Here is a 21,427-nt window from a genome sequence, read left to right as displayed (position 1 = left end):
GATTCAAATTAGATCACCTCATTAATGTGACATGCTTCTACGAACATATAGTACTATTTCTTTTTCTTATTTTCATCTTCTTTTGTTGAATTTTCAACGTTACGTTGGTCCACTCCTGATTGGTTGAGAGCCTATTTTCTCTCTCTTCTATAAGGCCCCAAAATGAGCTCCCTTTTTTCCTAATGGGATACGCATGAAAGCATATGGGTACTTTTTAAAGGATGGTTACTTGTGGAAGCATCCTAAACTAAAGGGTGCTACACCACAAAAGGTTATATGCAATAAGGAGAATCGAGTGAAGCTCATGCAAGAGTTTCATGATAGTCTATGGGTAGGGCACAGGGGTGTGTGGGCAACCTTTTCTAAGTTAAAGAAAAAATACTGGTGGAAGAGTATGTATAAAGATGTATCTCAATTTGTAGAGTCATGTGTAACTTGTCAAATGTACTCAAATGTATGATATCGTGATGGGTTGCACCCTACATATCGACTATCCATGCACTACAAATGGGTTGTGGATCTAGTCACAATGCCTCTAGGACTCTGGTAGATGAGATACTTAGTTCTTGCACGAGAGGACTTGACCAACCAGATTGAAGGGCGAGCATTGAGAACAAAGACTACTGAAGCTGTATGCAAATTCCTCCTTGAAGAAGTTATTTGCCTTTATGGTTGTGTATGAAAAATCACTACAGATAGAGGTGAGCTAGATGCCAAGGAAGCAAGGGAGTTCTTTTCTAGATTAGGAATTAAACTTTCTCTTACTAAAGCTTAATGAAGGCAATGGAAAGAGTGAAAGAGGGCATCCTCTGATCATCAAAGCTTTAGCCAAGACTTGTGAAGGAAGAGTTGGTGAGTGGCCAAAATTACTGCCATATGCTCTATGGGCTGATCGTACAACACATAGCTCAGTAACTAGCTATATGCCTGCGAAGCTAATGTATGGTCAAAAACCAGTGATGCCAATCGAAAAAACAATCCCCACATGGAATGTACTACCTTGGCAAGACAAGCTTAGTAAGAAAGATCTCCTTGCATTATGCATTAGGCAACTAGAAACAAGACTTGAAGATATTGAAGCTGCAAAGGAGTGATTAAAAAATGCAAGGATGAAGAAAAATGATTACTTCGACAAATGAAATTGACTCAGGAGCAAAGCAATTGAGAAAGGTGATTGGGTTTTGGTTTATGATAGTAGCCTTGATAACCAACACACAGCCATTCGTAAGTTCTCCAAAAGATGGTTTGGACCATATGTTGTAAAGTATGTGCATGACAATGCTACCTACAGCCTATTTGAGCTAAAATGGTGCAGATGTAAAAAATTCCATTGTAGGAAAAAGGATCAAGCTATTTAGAAGAAGAGAAGATAGTAGTTTGCAAGATTATGAGGATGAGACAGAGGATGAAGATCAAAGTGAAGAAGCAGAGCATGAAGATCACAACATGGACCATGAGTATAGAACCTGCAATAACCAATTGTGGCACATACCAGAGGATGGGCAGGTTTAGAGGGGGTGGATATCGTGCTGTGGCACGTACATAGCGGGAATTAGTATTAAAATACTTCACATAATGTACATATGCATAAGTAAAGCCTTATATCTATTTTAATATTTACCTGAACGTAATATAAGTTTACATTACCATTAGAAAGTACTGTGACAAAAATATCAATGGTTGTGCCTCGTAAATGTGAAAAAAAAGTCATTGGTATTTTTCTTTTACTATCTCATTATTATCTTGAAGCCTAGCTAGACCATAGCTAGACCCTATAACTAGTAATATTCTCAATAAAAATAAATAAGTACACATCAAGTTCACTCTACCTCAAGTAAAAGAATTATGCAAAAAAAAGCATTGGTATTTTTCTTTTACTATCTCATTATTATCTTGAAGCCTAGCTAGACCCTATAACTGTTAGAACACTGAAAGGAAAGAGTAGAGTGGACACAAACTCAGAATACTTGCTTATGGAATGAAGAAAAGTGAGGTCCTTAAGTAGGCACCTCATACAAGCTCACTGACATCACTGATGACCTCAGAGCTCCACAATCATCTCCTCAATCTGCTCCTAGATTCTCTCAATCATCCTATGTGGCTCTCCACCACCTAACTGTGCTTGTGGGCACCTAACTGTGCCTCTAGCACTCACACATAGAAACATAAGGTGTGCCTGAGGCATACACCTTGAGATATCCCAACAAACCCCCCCTCAAGGAAATGCCTCAGGCTATGTCAAGGATACATCTAGTCTCATAGTTTCTGATGCCATCTCATGGTGGTCAAGGATAAATCTATGGCTAGGTTCTCATGCTAGCAAGGGTTCCCTTGGGTGTAAGGTAAACAAAGGGATACAAAAAGACCTTCCAATGGTTATCTCCCCTGCATGTACATGCACACAATGTCTGCAGGAGGTACCATGGAACAAAACATACACATGGCCTACATCATAAGGTGACCAGAGGTGTTTACAAAACACACAAAACACAATAGTTTATTTTCATTCATTTTGGAGGACTATCCAGGCTGAGTACCTTGACATAAAAAGAGAGATCTGGAGCATACATAGAGATGTGTTTAAAATGCATAATCTTCAAAGGATGCCTCATCTTGTGGAGGCTCATTAACTGTAAGTAGATTTGCATTTTCTGTCTTTGCTTTGGCTCTGCAAAACTTCTCATTATGGTTGTTCTTGCCACAGTGCTTGCATGGATTAACTTTGAAGCAGTCCTTTGAAAGGTGATTTGTCTTTCCACAGTGATTGCAAGGAGTATACTTGCCCTTCTGGAATTTCATAACATAAGCAGTGTCATTGCCTTTCCTTAGCTCCATATGCCTTTCTTCTTCTTGGAGGGCAGAGATAATGCCTTCAAGATTAGGATTGGGAAGATTCTTCAAAGTGCTAACAATGTGATCAAAACCTTCAGGCATACTCTTAAGTAACACTGCCATAGCATCATCAGGAGTGATAGGAGAGTTGATAGAAGTAATTGAGTCATAAGACTCTGCATATAGTTGACATGAGCTGCTAAAGTAGTATCACTTGCCATCTTTAATTCAAAGAAAGAGATTTTAAGTGATAGTTTAGAGATGTGAGAGCTTGCACCAAAAATCATGTCTAGCTTCCGCCAAGCTTCCGAAGGAGACTCTAAGTCAGAGATATGGTGTATATAATCATCACCTAGAGCAAGAGCAATTATACCATATGCTTTTTCTTCTCTTGCTGGATCCCTTGCCGGTCGTGTCGGAGTTGAGGATTGTCCAGCATTGGAGGCCGTAGAAGAAGCGGTAGGAGTCGGTTTGACAAGTCCCCATAAGTTCTCCCTCATCAATGCAAATTTCACCTTCATTTGCCATGTATGGAAGCCCTTTCCATTGAACTTCTCAAGATTAAATATGGTAGCCATGAGAGGGTCCAACCCAGATATTGGGCAGTGTCTATCTCTCTTACAAGGCAAAAATAACTGAAAGACTTCCAAAATATGAGCACTTGATGTAGCAAATAGTAGTGACTAGATTTCAAACAATGATGCTTCTTCTTACATGCTTCATAGAAGTGAATGAAATAAACACTTTCCAATCAAAACCAGGTCTAGCAAGTCAAAACAAAACTGAAGCAAAACTTGTACTGAAGTTGTTGAAAACTTCAAAAGACCAGAAATGCTAGAGTAGCATTTTATATAGCATCATTTTCAAAAGCTTGTCAAAACTGTCAAAACTAGAGAGCTGAACTTGGAGGGCTTATAGCTCACTCTTCAAAGCAAAAGAAAGGGGGCTTTCTGAGGCAAAAGAAAGCTGGTATACCACAGTAGAACCTCTGGAAAGAAGAGGCGAAAAAACGCGTCAGGTCGCCTTCTCCTTCTTCAACAAAGTCGACTGGTTTTTCTCTATTTTCTCCTTCAATATGCAGCCATTGCTGCTCAGATTTTAGCACAAGGTAGCTCTAGGATGGAGAAGCTTGCCCTGAAAGGAATTAGAGAAAGAAGGAGCAGGCGCAGAGAAAATGCAGCAAGAAGAATCGACGAAAATCGTACAATGGCGACCAGCAGAGGTTGAAATTCTTCAATTCCTTGCAGCCCGAAATTCCCCCAACAAGATGGATCTCCAGCTGGAAGGGCATGGGAAATGGGTGAGAACCGGAAGCTCGAGCAAATTTTTGGAAGAAGAGGGAGAGATGGTGAAGAAGAAGAAGAGGAAGAAGAAGATGATGTGGCAGAAATGGGCTCAAGGAGGATCAAATGGCTCTGATACCATGTTGGAACACTGAAAGGAAAGAGTAGAGTGGACACAAACTCAGAATACTTGCTTATGGAATAAAGAAAAGTGAGGTCCTTAAGTAGGCACCTCATACAAGCTCACTGACATCATTGATGACCTCAGAGCTCCACAATCATCTCCTCAATCTGCTCCTAGATTCTCTCAATCATCTTATGTGGCTCTCCACCACCTAACTGTGCTTGTGGGCACCTAACTGTGCCTCTAACACTCACACATAGAAAAATAAGGTGTGCCTGAGGCATACACCTTGAGATATCCCAACAATAACTAGTAATATTCTCAATAAAAATGAATAAGTACATATCAAGTTCACTCTACCTCAAGTGAAAGCATTATGGGCCTCCTATGTCCTACCTAGGTGGCCCAAGGGCACTTGAGTATCTTCATTCATATCTTATAATTTCAAAAAGAAAATATCATTTTGGTATTTTCCTATTTTTCACCTTTGTTTAGTGATGAATCCTTCCCAATAATGCACACCTTCCTTGAATACATACAAGAGGGAGGGCTTGCATGAAGACTTTCTCCAAAAAGCAAATGGAAACCATCCAAACCGAAATTTTTGAGGTGAAGGCATAGAGATAAGGCCAAAACCAAGTCAATCTCTTTGAGTTGTCTAATTTTGCCTTTTGAGGCATGTCAATCCGAGTTACAAGTCAAAAGTTACAGCCAAAATAGTGAAAAATCCTCACATAGTATCATTACAACAAAGATTTTGAAATAGGTGAATCAAGATGAATCAAGGTGAAAGAAAATTATTTTTGGGTAAATTAAAAATAAAAGAGAGTTTTTGAGGATAATATACATGATGATGTGCATGGGATACCTCAAAGATGCTTTTAAGACCAAGACAGACAAGTTGGGACACCTTGCTAGAGCCACATGCATGATGCTTAGGTGGGACCCACATACATGATACACCCACATGGAGCCTTTTCGATAAAAAATGCTGAACTTTATGATATTATAAATTCTAATATTCTCCTCTTGAAGGAATATCCAAAGGATATCTCATTTGGGTTAATTCTTTAGCCTAATCAGGTGATTATCTTAAGCAGGGTTTTCTTATCTATAAAAAGGGTAGCCTAGTCTTCATTTTAGACAATGAATGAGTGAAGATTTAGAGATTAGTGACATACTGCTACACTTATCTTAGTGCTAAACTTGCCAATGAAGAAGAGCTTGAATTCTTACCGCTCTATCTCTCTCCATTAAGGCGATGATTACTCTTAATGAGTCCATTAAGTAAGATGTGTTGTTTTTGGTTGTGTTTTGCTAGTTTTGTTTTTATTTTTGATATATAACCTATCCTTTGTTTTTGTTTCTTTCTCTATCTCTTATTTTCAATCCCTAATCTTTGATTCTAATGCTAATTATATCTCTAATGCTATCTCCATCTCTCTTGAGCCTCTCTCTTGAGCTCTAGCTGTACCACTTGAAGGCGGTCAAGCAGCTTGCCAAACAACAATCAACCTTCTTGTGAGGAATAACTAAGTGCACAAGGTGAGTGCACAAGGTGAGCATACTAATCTTCAACTTAATTGAATTGCTCTCTCTTTAGCAACTTTACCTCTTTCTCTTTAGCATATCTCTCTCTCCTACATCTCTAGGTTCTCCTTGCTAGAGGTACATCTCTCCCCGTAGTATCCTTATTGCCTATGGGCAATAATAGGGCTTGGGAGAGAAACTCTTTTTTTCTTCTCCTTTCACTTCTTTCACTTCTATATCATTGCACATACTCATTAAATCTTAGATGAATAACCATAATCCACTTCAAGGTAATTTCTTTCACTTTCATTCCGTTCAACACATTACCATTAACATTTGGATTAGTCATAAGATCCACTTCCAACAACGTATTGTCTTTCTCTTTGGTCTCGAAAGGCTTAGAGAGATAATGCTTTCACTAAAACCCATCATTCTTTCTCTCTTTGACTATAATATGTCTTTTGATATGAATGTAGTTCTTTTGCTATAGTTGGTTTGTTATGAACCAAGAGGATTTGTACACATGTTTGATTCCTATCATTAGACAAAAGATTTATATCATAGTAAGTACTAAGTTGCAATTTCAAAGAGCAATCCATGGCTTGTTTGGTCAACATAGATTGAATGTTATTAACTCATCTATTAAACATTTTATCCTACCTATGATAAGACATGAGCATAACCTTGATGTTTTCATTTTTGTTTTGTTTTGATCTTTCTTTTGAATGTTCTTCCTATGTGTATGTGTGTGTGTAAGAGAGAGTGAGTGAAGATTCTTGCATATATAACCTATCAAGCCATAGAAATCACAAAAGCTATAGCATAGCATCTTCTAATTACCTTTGAAGCTTTCTCACAAATTCTCACAGCAAGAGGCTCGGTGCTTTTCTAGCAAGACTGCCAACATCTCGATAACGTAGCAATATGCCTACCCTCTACCTTCACCCACGTCGAGTGGGGAAGGAGTGCATGCTCGTTGCCAAGCACCTCGACTAATCCCAATTGTCAAGCACATAGCCAATGTCAAGCATGAGGAGAAATGGGTCAGCATTATGCACCTCTCGTGCATCGTCCCTATACCGAGTCCATCTTCAAATCCACGGCCCATGCCATTGAGTCACGAGATCAAGGCTTCTGTCGTCCGCACAAGGCATCCCCCGTCACTGTTGGTATCGTTCACCGTCACCCCAACCACATGTAGCCAACCAAGGCATAGCAGGGGGGATGCCACGCTTGTCCAAAGGGTCATATGAGGGTAGTAGTCACTTTCCTCAAAGAAAACTTGCAAGCCAAAGAAACCTTACGAATGAGTAACTAGTGGGGTGTCTACTAAAGTGGATAGTGGGTGTGTGTGTGGGTCTATAGACCCCAGTTCGAGCCCTGATTGGTATGTTTGGTTTACCCACGTTTGTGTTACTTCCAAAAAAAAAACCTTACGAATGAGTGAACGATTATTGAGCACTTTATCTCTCACTTCATCCTAACCGCCATGCTTTGAAGTTTTGTCATTCCACTTTGGGCGCACCATTTTGTATATGTCTTTTGCACTAATATGAATGTCTTGTTGTTTTTACATCCCTCTCTCTCTCTCTCTCTCTCTCTCTCTCTCTCTCTCTCTCTCAATTCTCTATTGCAATTGGTGCACATGCATGCACCACTCACTTGAGCTTTTAGCTTGCGTTTCATGTCTTATGGCTCAATTAGACAACACTGTGAACTCTCTTGGTCTCTTGCAACATTGCATCCCTCACTAGGTCCTGTAGAGGACTAGCGCTGCGACTCGAGGTTGTAACACTTGGTATCAGAGCACAAAGAAATCTAAGCAAGCGACGCAGCAATGCATGGGACAAGCACGAGCACACGTGAGAATTTGAAGGCCCATGATGATGACAAGTAGCATCAAGAATGGAGGAAAAGGGTTATGGACCCTAATGGTAGAAAAATGGATGACAAAGGCATTGAAAGGCACAAGAACAAGAAAAGGTGCAAAACAGGCCAAATGGAAGCCTGCGCGTATAAGCAAAAGTGGTGTGACCTTGAAGAAAGGTCTTACACAAAGAAATTGAAGTAAGAGCTCAAGGTGGAAGGGAGTACATAGATAAGATGAGATGGCTAAGCAACATCTATATGCTCTATTTGGAGATAGAGGGTTGTGATGACAAGAATTCATGGTAGGGCCAAGGGAACACAAGGCATATTGAGACCTGAGATTGCAATGACTATACATTATTGATGGATGTTTTTCCTAGAACGTTTTATGAAGACTTTGAAGGGCTTTGTACATCAAAGAGCACAACCAAAGGGGTCCATGGTGGCAGAAGGGTGGCTAATTTTCGAGGCTTTGGTCTACATCAGAGAGTGATTATCAAGGTTGGATGTTATTGATAACCTATTTTGGCACATTGACAGTGATGATTGCATGTCCTAACAATTGAGGTATCGGTTGGTGTAGGGTTGCAAAAGATGATGGAAGGCTAGAGTTTGAAATGAAGGTCGAGCGATTTTGCAAACTACATCATCTAGTCATGCAAAGGTGGTTGGGGGCTTATAAGAACACAAGGCTTTAGAGTCACTTTTCAATGACAAAGACATTACTTGGTGCAATATCCCTAAGGCTTGGAAGCAATCCCACCATTTATGCCATTAAGATGGCTTCATGTGGCCCTAACAAAGGCAATAGATAGTGGCCATGCAGTGTTGTAAGAGGAGTGGGAGTTTTCTCGAGAATGTGGATGTTTCATGGCTCAACTATGAGCTTCTAAGAATGACAGAACTTAAACATGGCATAACAATAGAGTTGCACAATTAAGGCATGAAAGAGAACTTGAGAAAGTACAGAATCGACCATTGCTAAACACAATTGCACACACAAAAATCAGAATCGAAATTGTATCAGAATTGTATTCATCATCAAAATGCCCCATATAGAACATAGAATCATCCGACTAGTTATCTAACTCTGTCTAGATGCCTATAGGTATAACCACTCATATCCCAAGGCTTTCATCTGACTTTCACATGAATTGGCAAGATACAGTTCTGATTTAACATTTTCTTAAACTAGGGAATACTAAGCAAAAAGTCTACAGTGTATAGGCAGAATAGTGTAGGCAAAATGTAGGCAGAATTCAAAAAACTAACAAAAGCTATAAGTAAAATGTGCCTAGCTAACAATGGAAGAGTGGTAAGGCCTTGAAAATGACTTCTTTGAGTGGCACACAATGCATCTTGTTCGCTAAAATTTTGAGGTTTTGTCACTACACATCATACTCCTCATGCTTGTTGCAAGGCAAGCATTTTCAGGTTGCCTAGATTGATGTTGGGCACCACACTACATTTGATTGTGGTGTTATGGCTAACTTTAAACAAGAGAGTCAGCGGTGTTATTTAAGCTCAAATACCTAAGTTGGAGAGATCTTATACTTTGGCATGCATATAGTATAAGCTTCTTTTGAGACATTTAACGTTGAGTTTGAAGTCAAGAAATAATCAATAGACTTGGATGCTCATATTCAAGATAAGGAAGAGAGTGCCTTGGCAGAGGATGCAAACATGATTCAACTTAAGAAGGACACCCTAGTAGAGTAGGTTGTGGGTATGGATCTAAATGGAGAGCTCTTTATTGATATAAATACTTTTGAGGAGCTCTGTGAGGGTGAGAGAGAGCTATAGAAGTAGATGCCTCTTCTTGTTGACAAGAGTTCTAATTACAGTGACTATGAAATCAGACTAGAATTTTCCTTTGAATCTTAGAGCTCTATGTACTTTTTTTTGTGATGTCGAATTTTTAAAAAAAAAATTAGGTAGAAAAATTTGTTCAGTGTGATATTCTCACTTGTAGCTATGTCAAGGTGTAGCTCCCTTGCATATTTGTCTGCTAATGAGTTCTTTAGCCAACTTCATGCACGAGCTTTCTCTCACCTAGTTAGAGAGGTTTCAGGCTCATCTACAAAGCTATGTATACTTTGAGGTTCCCAGCTTCCCGACATGTTTCTAGTCAAGGTCCCAGTGGTCAGCAATCACCTCTCGACAATGTTTAGATTGGGTTTTACCTATTGGAGCAATGGTGGAGGTGGAGGTTGTTGTGGTGATGTGGATGCTACATTTCCTTCCCATTCTCACATCATGGCTTCACCCCTCCAAAAAGTACTACATTTGTTAGTCCACAAGGCACACCTCTAAGCCTAGGTGTGCTCGCTCCCTCGATCACATCTCTAGAGACACCTGGGGAGTGCACCCCTAAAGGGTGGCATCATATGCAGGGGAAGGAACCCCTTCTTTCGAGTGGACACCGGCTCAAACTCTAGGGAGACATGCATTGGATGGATGCCTATTCAGACGCCACAAGGGACTCTAGCTAGGTGGTCACATATTGGATCTCCATTGAGATCACCTTGTTACCGACGCGAGTAAGAGGACACGAGTAAGAGTGAGGCTTCTTATACTCAGTGGATCAAGAAACTGAGGAGATACTGATGGATGATGCAAGAAAGATGGTGATTATGCATATGCAATCTTATCACCAAATTGTCTAGGACACCATCCAATATTGAAAGAATCAGGACTTTAGGAGCAAGGATGAGGTGATATACATCCTCTATCATGAGTTTCCAGTTACTACATCTGATAATGCATTTAGCAAAAAATGGATGTTGAGGTGGATGTGAGATTCTGTGAAACACAAGCGTTCGGATGCTAGGAGTGCTTTGAAGGAGAGATTGCGCAAGCCTTTTGGCTAAATCCAAAGGAGTGGGATATGATTGTGGTAGAGTCTCATTACACCCCAAATAGGCGGTGATAGTAGAGAGAGGCAACATGAACATGGGTGAATTCGGGATCATTGCATCGTTTGGGGAGTGGTTGATGTAGTCACCTTCAATGGAGACTTTGTGAGTGTTCTTGATTTGGTTATCTATGGTACGTAGGCTATTTCACTAGCTCAATGTATTGATTCACATTCTTGTAAACAATTTCAGATTGAGACAATAGGTAGAGCACCACCGAGCTCAAGTGACGGTATGGCCACAAGCTCGAATCTTGAGGTGACATACTAAATGTTGTTTACCTTGTGCACTTGTTTTATCGCTATTTCTTTAATCATATCTAATTGATATTGTTTAAAATTATTTATCCCAAATTGCTACAAGGAGAGCCTTCGATGCAATGAGATTAATGATTAGTTCTAGCCTTTTTTTTAATTTACTCTCTAGTTTTTGATGATTTTGTACTTATAAACTTTTAGACAGCTCATGTTTTAGATACCCTGATTGTCATCTTGTGAAGGTGAATCTAGATTTTGTGCTTGTTTGAGTTGCATGTGTACGGTTTAAAGGTTTGCTATTAGCATGTCCTTGTAGGGCTTTATGGTGTTATGATGCTACATGCTTGAAGTTTTTATTTGGATTTTGAAAGGTGTTGCATTATTTTGATTATGTTCTTGATGTACTATTGTGAGCCTTGTGGGTTTTGGTATCAACAAACCAATTTTGATGTAAAGACAACACGATTATGATGTTCAAGCATATGGTATTGGTATATGTTTGTTAGTGCAAGGACTTATGGTTTTTCATATCTAAAAATTATATTAAAATGCAGTCAAACTTTTTAGGAATTTTTATAAGGTTATTGTTATAATTTATGGTTCTTTGTGTGAAAATGATATCAAAATGCAGCCCAATTTTTTTAAAAATTTGCACATGGTCACATTAATGTAAAGACTTTGTATTTGTTATGTGTAGAACACATGTTGTTAACACATGTTGTGAATGATGTCCACTTTTTCTGCCCCATTGAACCAAGCCTTGTTTATCGCTTTAGTGAGATTGTTTATGTTAATTGTGTGCCCTTCATGTTTTTTTTGACCTTGTCATGTTGTCCTATTCAAGAATTGATAATGTATAGATGTTATTGATGTCACTTTAGAACTCCTACTTAATCAAGAGCCTTTTTTCTCGAGTACAAGCTATTGTGTACTCTTCAAAAGTTGGCATTGAGGGCTTTTTCAAACCTATAGAGGGTCTATATAGCATACTAACCCTTTGTAATGGGGATTGATATGCTATAGACCCTTCTTGATGGGAGTTGGTATGCTATACCAATTCATTCTGATGAGATAGAAGATTCGACTACAATAAACGAGCTTGACTACAATAAGCGAGCAGGAGCTCTTATCATTTCTTGGAACTCACGATTCTCATTAAGCTATCATCTTGAGATTGACAACCAAACTAAAGGGATCAACCAAGGGATTGAAGATAACATCCATAGCTATGTTAGTGCCGACCAGAAGGATTAGGCCGACCACATCAACATCTTGGAGTTTCACTGCAATAATTTTATTCATAGCACCACTAGCTTCTTTTCTTCTTAGAGCTATCTACAAGTAAAGAAGTTATAATGCCTCTTCCCCTTGCAATTGACAATGTTTATATATATAATGAAGACTATGAAGAATTCTTTCAAAGATGGCAACAAAATATAAAAGCAACAAAAGCCCAGTCTAGAGAAGAGTAGAGCTTGCATGATCAAGTTTGCTAATCAACACAAGAGAAAAGAAAAACTCTTCACCAAAGGTGACTTAGTCCTCATTAGCTCGGAACACATTTCCCTTCCCAACAAACTCACACCAAAGTTCAACCATCGATACTACAACCCTTACCAAGTCCTCTAATATACAATGACATACGCTAGAGTCACCGCATCATGTCAAAATTCACCCAACCTTCCACATAAGACTTCTCAAATGCTTCCACCCTAAGCTTCGCTTTGATTTCCCAACACCCATGTTATAGATAAATAGTTCGATGCTCCTAATGTGTATTTTTAGATTGTATGTGTGCACGCAAGACCGTAGATGGAGCGATGTATAAGAAGAATCATCAAGGATGCTCCATATCTCTTAATCTCTCTCTATACTCTCTCACTAGTTGTATTTATATCACTCTCTCAAGATGGCTCTCTATTTTAAGAGAGGCACTGTCTATTTTTGTAACCTCTTCATATCTATAAAAGCAAGTCTCATGTGGGTGCATGGAGGGAGAGTTATCCATGCGCTCACATGAGAGAGAGTAGCCTTCGCTCCTATCATGTTTTCTCTCTCTCTCTCTCTCTCTCTCTCTCTCTCTCTCTCTCTCTCCCCCCCCCCTGTGTTTCTGCTTCTCGTCTCCCACCGGCTCCCTCCAAGGCGGCGACCAAGGCATAGACCTTGGCATACCTTGGCATCGAAGGCTTCGTTGGCATCGTTGGCTGCATGCATGAGAACTTCCTCTTAAGCTTTTGGCAAGAAGGAGATCCATGACCACCCTCAAGGAAAAGGTTTTGAACCCTCCACCTCAAGCTTTCACCCGAGTGTTTTACCACTCAAGCTATTCACCTTGCTTGTCTATGCTTTCAAATTATAAGGTGAAAAGGTAACATCAAGGCCCTTCACCCTTCCCTTTTCCCTTTTCTTAACTTCTACAAGGCCCCTTGCACCCTTCAATTTTTCTCTCTATTTACTTCTTCTACCCAACTTCTCTATTACCAACGCCCATAACTTTCACCATGAATAACGATGGCTTGAACTTGGATTCTCTCCTTCCGGACGCAACTCTCGAGCAACAAATTGAAATTCTTCAACAAAACCTTATGGATGCACAGAAAGTAATTGACGAATGGGATAGTTTTATCCACAACACTCAAGAGGATGACAACTGGCTCATACAAATTATCAAAAGCATTTTCGACACACAAAAGGCTCACAAAGAGGCAGAGATAAGTTTAAAAACTTTTCAAGTTTACAAAGTTTGATGGTTGAAAGGATGAAAAAGTTTTTCTTACATGGTTAAGTTAGTTTCTCTCTCCTCAAACGAGATGAGTAAACAAGGATAAATTTCTCTCATGAAAAAGATTTTTTTTCGAACGCTAATAAAGTTTACATCGATTCGGATAAGTTTTATTTTCCAATGACTACAAGATTTTATATACATCTGTATATTTGAAATTTTTTGTCATTCATAGTTTTACATGAGTCCATTGGTCATTACCTACCAATTTGTCAGTAAACCATGCATCATCGGAGTGCCGATTCGCCGACTTTAGACAGCACTGTTGTTATAAATCTTATGAATGCTTGCAAGTTTGCGGCATTATAACTAAAAGTTTTATGAATGTTTGCCGGTTTGAGGCAGCACTGTCATGAGTTTTAGGGTGTAGATCACCGATCGAGGCAGCACAAAAATGTGTCAGTCATATTGTCACTTTGTCGGTGTAGGCAATGTTGACATTTGCCGGTGTAGGCAATATTGATGTCTATTTTTATGTGGACTGATCACCCACATGGACTGTTACACATATCTCCTGCGGGATTATTAAAACTCATGAGGTTGATGATGATGGGTAGACGATTGGATGGATACCTATGACCAATGATGCCCTTTTAGGCATGACATATATGATGTATTCTTATGGTATGGGACACAAGAATATCTCATATTCGTTAACTTTAAGCATATTCTTGTGCATGGTGGTATAAGATTTATTTGGTGTCTAATATGCTTTGTGATGTTTTAATAATCTTGTTGAGCTTTGAGATTGCAGGTTTTTACTCATTTACCTTACAACTGAGGACAATTGCTTTTTCAACCCGGAGGTATGTTATAGATAAGTAGTTTGATGCTGCTAACGCGTATTTCTAGCTTGTATGTGTGCAGGCAAGGCTGTAAATGGAACGATGTATGAGAAGAATCATCGAGGATGCTCCATATCTCTTAATCTGTCTCTATACTCTCTCACTAGTTGTATTTATATCACTCTCTCGATATGGCTCTCTATTTTTAAGAGAGGCACTCTCTATTTTTGTAACCTCTTCATATCTATAAAAGCAGGTTTCGCGTGGGTGCATGGAGGGGGGGTTATTCGTGTGTCATGCGAGGGGGAGTAGCCTTCACCCCTATCGTGTGTTCCCTCTCTCTCTCTCTCTCTCTCTCTCTCTCTCTCTCTCTCTCTCTCTCTCTCTCTCTCTCTCTCTCTCTCTCTCTCTCTCTCTCTCTCTCCCTGTGTCTCTGTTTTTCTATGCATTCATGTGTGTGTCGTGGCGTGTGTGTGTGTATGCAATTCTGTAAAAAGAAGAGACGATCCTGTAACAACCCACCCTTTGCGTTCTTGGACTCGAACCAAAAGCTATCCTCAAACAGAGATTTGACCATAAGTATACCCAATTTTATGTCAAATGGAAAGGAAGGCCACTCTTAGATTGTTTGTGGACCAAGAACCATTCATGATGGACATAAATTGGCCCCTTGTGCTATGATACTACTGCATGCAATGAGGAAGAGGAGAAGAAGAAAAACATACAACAAGCCAATAGAATAGCTTACACTTATTTTGTAACAACTAGATTGCCTACTAGGGATAGGTAGAAAATCAATAATGCCAAAGATTTGCATTTTGTAAACCACACCACATTGTCATTCCCTTTCTTGGCAAGGGCATCAAGTTCTCTCAAACTAAGGGTGTATATGAGGGTTTGTATTCACTCTCCACAAAGCAACATTGCAAGCCAAAGTAGCCTTGCAAAAAATCAACCAAGACAATGGTGATCATTAAGCATGCCTTCGTGCTTTGATGTTTTGCTACCTCACTTTGATGTAGCCTTTGTATATGCCTTTCACACATAATATGGAGGCCTTGTTGTTTTGATGCCCCCCTCTCTCTCTCTCACTCTCAACTCTCTTTTGCAATCTATGAACACACATGCACCACTTGCTTGAGATCTTTAGATCATGGGCCATGCTGCATGGCTGGTTGGAGACTACAGGCTCTCTGGTCCCTGCAAAACATTGTGTCCCTTAGCAAGAACTGTGGAAGACTTTAGCACTCAGACCTAGTGGCTTAAAAGTCACAATTCACTAGGAGTCTTGTGCCCTCTTAGAAGAGTCACAAACTAGCTACACCCATTGAGAGAGAGAGAGAGAGAGAGAGAGAGATTCTCCCAAGTGTCATATTATGCTATCTCATCTTGTGATGCACACACATCCTCATAAATAATTTCATGAAGCATTCAGAGGTCAAAATCTAGGGTGTATATCCATAGGTGTTGATCGATTGATAAAACTATCATGAGTTCTCTCTCTCTCTCTCTCTCTCTCTAGTTTGCCCATCAGAGTCGTACATTCATTATTTCATGTTATATCAATTGAAATATGTGTGCCTCCCTCAAAGAGAGTTTGATTCTTAGTCAATGGCGGAGGAGTATGTTCTTTAACTAGTTGTGAGCTAAAGCCCCGTGACCTCCCTCCCCCTTGAGATGCTAAAGGTGTTATGGCATAATGTAACATACTAAATCAATTCCAAGAAACTTACATAAGTTAAATTTAACACGTGTAAGATACATACTCAAGATTTGAATGCTATGAAAGAATGTTCCTACCACACATAATGATAATATGAATCCTTGCTAACCAAATACAATCCCCTCTTGGCGATGACTAGTAACATCAAGAGAAAAAACACAATAATGGCTCCAAAATCCACATTTACAAAGCATATGGTACATTTGCACAATATTTTGTGATAATTTTTGCAATATATTTTCATCAATCATGTCACTTTTGAATCTCAAAACAATGGAATGAACTACATAAATAATCAATAATCAACAAAGAACAACCTTTTATCAGAACAAAATAAGCTCTTAGAAAGAGACAAAAAGCAAGAACAACAAAGAGAATACCAGCACCGATTTACTGTGTGTCATATTGACGGTACACTGTGTGTAATACCGACATTGATATCGATGGTTTATTATTATTATTTTTTATAGAGCAACAGTAAATCATCTCCTATTGTTGTAGCTGTTGTACATAGTCAATAGCAACAACTACAATAGGAGAGCTCTCCTCTCTGTCCACAAAAAAAACCATATATACCATAGACCATAAATTGTAACAATAAATATATCATGGACTACAACCGTAACCATAAACTGTAACATGAGAGACCTCCTTTCTGTGAAAAAAAAACCATATATACCATAGACCATAAACTATAACCATAAATATATCATAAAACTAGGAATGAACACTTGCATTACCATAAACCATAAGATATTTGTTAGATCGACCATAACCATATCAATACTTGTCATAGACCATAAGATACCCGTCAAAAATTAACTATAACATAAACCATAAGATATATACCTACCATAAATCCATCATAACCATATTGAAACTTGCCATAAAGCATAAACCATAAGATACCTGCCATAAATCGACCATAACCATATCAATATTTGTCATAGACCATAAGATACCTGTCATAGATCGACCATAAACCATAAGATACTTGCCATAGATCAACTATAAACCATAAGATACATAAGATACCTACCATAGATCAACACTTGCCATAAACCATAAACCATAAAAAACCACAAGATACCTGCCATAAACCATATCAACACTTGCAATAAACCATAAACCATAAGATAACTATGATAAAGACCAAAAATTGTAACCACAAACTATAAGCCATAAACAATGCTTCGAGCAACTTGCCATAAAAAGATAACCAAAGACAAAAACAAAGCCCTTTTGCTTTAACAAATTTAGCTCTATATCAACAAAATCATGACTTCGAGCACTAGATTGAAGTTCCCTTTCATGCACAAGAAAGACAATAACCATTGATGGGCTTATCCCAAATAAGCTACTTTATATTGTGATAAGTAAAATACATGACATTCAATAATATATTGCCTACTTAATAAACTTGAGAAAGTTGTTGAAAATTTTGTAATCACTCACATTGAGTTGGTATCTCTCAATTGATAAGTTGTATGTACATTTGCTAATGTTGACTCTATTGCAACCATGTTCAAGTCTATTAGTACATATGCAAACATTTGTGAACCTTTAACTCTTTAATACCAATCAAGTTTCACTTCTACGTCTTCAAAACAATTTGTCAAATCCAAGCCTCGCTTATAGTCCACATATCTATCTCCAACTTTCTTCCTCATCTTTCAGACTCTTCCCAAGTATTAATTACAATGAGGTTTATCATATTGATTTTGTGGCTCTTCTAGTGTGCTTTTGATACTTAGGGAGGTCGTAGACAAAATAATTCCACAATCACTACCTATACTGAAAAATTTTGCATTTCCAAAAGCTTGGAAATTTGGCTTGTGGACAAAATAAACAACTTGCCTTACCCTTGCTATCCTTTGACAATGCTGAATTTCCATTCAATTGACTAGCCAATGTTGAAGTTGTGCTTTCCATCAATTTCTATGGTGGGTTTGATTATGGCTCTATGTGCATCAGTTCTTTGTTCATGTTGCTATCATCACCCAAGAACCCATCTATTTCATGTTGGATCTCACTAAGAGCAATGCCTTCATCATCTCCATTTGAATATTCTCATGGCTTCAATTCATCAACTCTTTGCTGCGTAAAATCATCATACTCACATGTTGCTCCCATTTTTGAACCTAGTTTTGACCACATGTCATGAGTATATTCAATCTATGGTTGTAACCGTCGATACATGTCATCTACTTTGCAAGGTTTCAATCCAAATGATTCACATGACAAGTTTTGTGATTTTAGCATGCCCTCTTTCAATGCAACCATTATTCTTGTGCCAAAAGATACACACATTCATAGCTACTCAAATCTATTTCCCAACTTCCTTCATTCTTATTTAATGACCACCAAATGTGTTCTTGTTTCTTGTTCCCTTGAGAAAGTTAGCCCGTCTAAACTGCACTCCTGCTTAGCAACCCTGTTCAATGATCTCCTGATCAAATACAAGAAGTCTCCAAATCAAAGGGTTTTTCCTGTCATATCAAGCTTGCAATCTTACTAAAATAACTTTTAGTATAGCTACATTTAATCTTGTAAGATGTAAAGGACACTAAAGATTAGGATAGAGGTCTCTAAACATCTCGATAAGAAGCACAACAAAATGGCACAAAAGCTGAATATCTATGTATGCCTCTTTGCTAATAAAATTCTTCTTTAACTTGTAAGTTGGGTGCTAATAAGCAGACAACCTTCAAGGCTTGAAAAATAATGTGGCTTAGGTGCCAATATAATAGACTCCCTTAGATCCAAATACAATGATAAGAAGATATCAATATAGTCAGCCATGATTTGCAAATATGCCATAGTTCCTTGTGTACTTCTCTCCTCCTTTTGCAATTTTCTCAATTGATTATGCACTTGCCCACTTGAAATTCTTTGAGCTATTCCCTAATTTTGATGATGATTTCTTTGAACATAACCTTTTTGTAACCTCTGTTTGATCAAAAGCAACTTTTTTGTAAATGATTCTTCCGACATTATTTAGTGTGATCCAAACTTTTCCAATAGCAAGTTTTGGTTTTGGCTATTTAGTGGACTAATAAGCTTCTTTCCTCCATGAGTAAAATCTTGGTCATGTAATCCACACATGCATGGCCATCTAACATCCTTCTAATGGGCTTCCAACATTCTAAAGATGCTCCACAATGTTCCATTGGTTTTACCAAAGTCATTGTTAAAGCCACTGCATGTGGCTTGCACCATTAAAGCGAGTCATGGAAGACACTCATGAAGAGAATTCACTACCAAAAGTCTAGCATAGATTTCCACCACATGGTTCTAAAAGGCATTCACTATCTTCTCGTATCCTTGTAATCTCTCTTATTGGGTTGTTTGAAGAGCATTTGTGATGTTCTGCTTCTTGCTTGCAAAAGCTAACAAGAGTATCATCCTTGGCATTTCAGCCACATGAAAGGAAATAAACCCATGGAAATAAAATCATAATTCAAGTTGTAGGGTAGATGAAAATCAACTATGTGTTACCTTATGTTGATGGTGGCAACTTTTATGTGCTCACTTTTCCAAGAAATGTTAATACAATAGTTGTTTTTGATCATAGTGCATCTAATATACCCTTCCATGCTATTTCATATTCATTATTGTTGGTGCTAAGTTGGCATATAGAATTTGATATAGTTACATGCACTCTTATCCTTGATCTAATGCCAAACTTTGTTTCATTAAGAATACCGCCTTTGGTGCCATGGAAGATCTACTTAATATGATAAGGGACCCACCAAATGGTTGAATACCTAACCAATGGCCATTGTCCAGCTTTGTCTATGCTTATTCAAAGCAAAATCCCAAAGCTAAGAATGGACTCACCTTCTCTATGCTTGCTCAAAGCAAAAGCCCAAAGCTAAGAATGGATTCACCTTCTCTATCACAAAATCTTGTTCATGAATGCCTAAAAATTTTTGCTCTTGCAAACCAAGGAGGCATGCACAACTATGAAGACAAGGATTTTGGTTATCATATTCACAAGAAATTGTACATTATTGAGCATGCCCCTTTAGATAGCATTTCATGGAATGACCTTGATCCTCCACATACATGTTGATTAGTCCCATGGTCTCATATGTAGGCTACTATTTCCATCACAAGAAAGTTGTGTCTTTGTAGTAGTGGACATAGAATGCAAACATGCATGAGGTCCAAATTTGGGGTAATGTCCATGGGTAGTGTTACCGGAACAAAATAACAAAGATGAGAGCAGACTTTCCTTGTTAATCATAAAGTCTTGTTTGTGGATGCCAAACAATTTTGCTCTTGCAGAATGATTAGGCATACACAATTGCAAAGACAAGGAATGTGATAATTGTATTTTGCAACAAACTACATATTATTTGATCCACCTTTCAATAAAATTTTAAAGAATGGCCTTAATCCCCACAAACATGTACATTGGTCCCATGGTCTCATGCGTAGGCTGCTTTTTTCAATGCAAGAAAATCATGTCTTTGGAGTAGTGGACATAGAATGCAAGCACATGCATGAGGTACCAATTTGGGATGATGTCCATGTCCATGTTCCCCTGGTCTCGTGTGTAGGCTGCATTTTTCAATGCAAAAAAATCATGTCTTTGGAGTAGTGGACATAGAATGCAAGCATATGCATGAGGTACCAATTTGGGACGATGTCGATGGCCAATGTTACTTGAATCAGAACATTGGAGCAAAATTCCAAAACTAACAATTGACTTTCCTTCTAAATCACAAAGTCTTGTTTGTGAATGTCCAAACATTTATGTGCTTGCAAACCAAGGAGCCATGCACATCTGTGAAGATAAGAAACATGGTAACCATATTTGCAAGCATTGGGATAGGGGGATCTAGTGTTGAGATAGTGGAGCATGTTTGGCTCACCTTGCTTTTAGAAAACTGTCCCAACTAGTTTAGGCAAATTCAAAGTTAAAACAATCAAGCATATGAAATCTTTTCCTCTGAGTTAATTTATGTGTGGCCATTTCATGTTGTTAATAAATACTACTAATACTTTTAGGCAGAGTGGGACTCGGCTCTAAGTATTTTATCTAATATCCAATCATTTAACAAGCCTTTTTGGCGGACCGCTCGCTTAAGGAGTTTTTTTTTTCTTTTTTTTGAAATGGAAAAGATATTTCCTCATCATTGGTGACTGATGGGCAGGTAAGATTGCAAGGGGCAGGAGGAAGGTGATGCAACGCTAGGGAGGGGAGAAACTGATCGGCAAAGCAAGTTCCAATATGAGGCGAAGATGGTGGCGCTGATCTGAAAGAGTTTACGAAGGGCAGTACTGTAGCACAGACGAAATGCAGGCGAGTCACGGAGGGG

General features: G+C 38.6%; 2 pseudogenes; one reads left to right on the top strand and one right to left on the bottom strand.

Moving 5' to 3' along the window:
* Window positions 1–550: 550 nt before the first annotated feature.
* Window positions 551–1,358, top strand: LOC147886823 (uncharacterized; annotated as a pseudogene).
* An 18,587-nt stretch (window positions 1,359–19,945) lies between these two features.
* LOC147886822 (uncharacterized) lies at window positions 19,946–20,643 on the bottom strand (annotated as a pseudogene).
* Between the last annotated feature and the right edge of the window lie 784 nt (window positions 20,644–21,427).

Source organism: Dipteris shenzhenensis, chromosome 24, assembly GCF_047967505.1.
Source record: "Dipteris shenzhenensis isolate YYH24624 ecotype China chromosome 24, Dip_SZ_1.0, whole genome shotgun sequence".
NCBI classification, from domain to species: domain Eukaryota; kingdom Viridiplantae; phylum Streptophyta; class Polypodiopsida; order Gleicheniales; family Dipteridaceae; genus Dipteris; species Dipteris shenzhenensis.
This window is presented reverse-complemented; position numbering and strand designations above follow the sequence as displayed.